This window comes from Arachis stenosperma, chromosome 9 (genome assembly GCF_014773155.1).
Source record: "Arachis stenosperma cultivar V10309 chromosome 9, arast.V10309.gnm1.PFL2, whole genome shotgun sequence".
Taxonomy (NCBI): domain Eukaryota; kingdom Viridiplantae; phylum Streptophyta; class Magnoliopsida; order Fabales; family Fabaceae; genus Arachis; species Arachis stenosperma.
Window position 1 is genome coordinate 77,733,272 of NC_080385.1, and position 1,732 is coordinate 77,735,003.

Consider the following 1,732-nt stretch of genomic DNA (forward strand, 5'->3'; position numbering starts at 1 on the left):
AATCAAATCTTTTTCAAAATCAATTTCTTTCCTTTTTCAAATATACTTGCTAACAATTAATGATTTGATTGAACAATTCTAGTATGTTGCCTTTTCTGTTGAGAAAGGTTTAATGTTTGAATCATATCTTTTCTTGTTAGGCAAGTCATTAATTTTTAAAATCAAATCTTTTTAAAATCGTTTTCAAATCATATCTTTTCAATCATATCTTTTTAAAAACCATAACTTTTCAATCAAATCTTTTTAATCACATCTTTTTCAAAACAGTTTTTAATCATATCTTTTTGATTTCTAATTTCAAATCTTTTTAAAAAAATTACTTGATCTCTTTCTCACTCTTGTTTTTCGAAAATCAAATTAAAGTTTTTTAAAATGTTTTTAAAATCTTTTTAATTAATTTTCGAAAATTTCTTCCTCTCCTCTCACATCCTTCTATTTATGGAGCACCACTCCTCCTCAATGCACAATTCGAACTCTATCTGACTAAGTTCGAATTCTTCTCCTTCTTCCTTCTATTTTTCTTCTTCTCTGACACCTCAAGGAATCTCTATACTGTGACATAGAGGATTCCACATTTTCTTGTTCTCTTCTCTTTCATATGAGCAGGAACAAGGACAAAAGCATTCTTGTTGAAGCTGACCCTGAACCTGAAAGGACCTTGAAGCGAAAGCTAAGAGAAGCTAAGGCACAACTCTCTGTAGAGGACCTAACAGAAATCTTCAAAGAAGAGGAACACATGGCAGCCGAAAACAACAACAATGCCAACAATGCAAGGAAGGTGCTGGGTGACTTTACTGCACCTACTCCCGACTTCTATGGGAGAAGCATCTCTATCCCTGCCATTGGAGCAAACAACTTTGAGCTTAAGCCTCAATTAGTTTCTCTAATGCAACAGAATTGCAAGTTCCATGGACTTCCATTGGAAGATCCTCATCAGTTCTTAGTTGAATTCTTGCAAATCTGTGACACTGTCAAGACTAATGGGGTTGACCCTGAGGTCTACAGACTTATGCTATTCCCTTTTGCTGTAAGAGACAGAGCTAGGACATGGTTGGACTCACAACCTAAAGAAAGCCTGGACTCATGGGAAAAGCTAGTCAATGCCTTCTTGGCAAAGTTCTTTCCACCTCAAAAATTGAGTAAGCTTAGAGTGGAAGTCCAAACCTTCAGACAGAAGGATGGAGAATCCCTCTATGAAGCTTGGGAAAGATACAAACAATTGATCAGAAAATGTCCTTCTGACATGCTTTCTGAATGGAGCATCATAGGTATTTTCTATGATGGTCTCTCTGAACTATCCAAGATGTCTTTGGATAGCTCTGCTGGAGGATCTCTTCATCTGAAGAAGACGCCTACAGAAGCTCAAGAACTAATTGAAATGGTTGCAAATAACCAATTCATGTACACTTCAGAAAGGAATCCTGTGAACAATGGGACAAATCAGAAGAAAGGAGTTCTTGAGATTGATACTCTGAATGCCATATTGGCTCAGAACAAGATATTGACTCAACAAGTCAATTTGATTTCTCAAAGTCTGTCTGGAATGCAAAATGCACCAAGCAGTACTAAGGATGCTTCATCTGAAGAAGAAGCTTATGATCCTGAGAACCCTTCAATGGAAGAGGTGAATTACATGGGAGAACCCTATGGAAACACCTATAATTCTTCATGGAGAAATCACCCAAATCTCTCATGGAAGGATCAACAGAGACCTCAACAAGGTTTCAACAAC

General features: G+C 36.6%; 1 non-coding gene across 1 annotated transcript; it reads right to left on the reverse strand.

Annotated features, from left to right (window-relative positions):
• Positions 1-1,141: 1,141 nt before the first annotated feature.
• LOC130953848 (small nucleolar RNA R71) lies at positions 1,142-1,249 on the reverse strand. Its single transcript, XR_009076009.1, has one exon. It is a non-coding gene; the product is annotated as a small nucleolar RNA R71 (small nucleolar RNA).
• Positions 1,250-1,732: the final 483 nt, after the last annotated feature.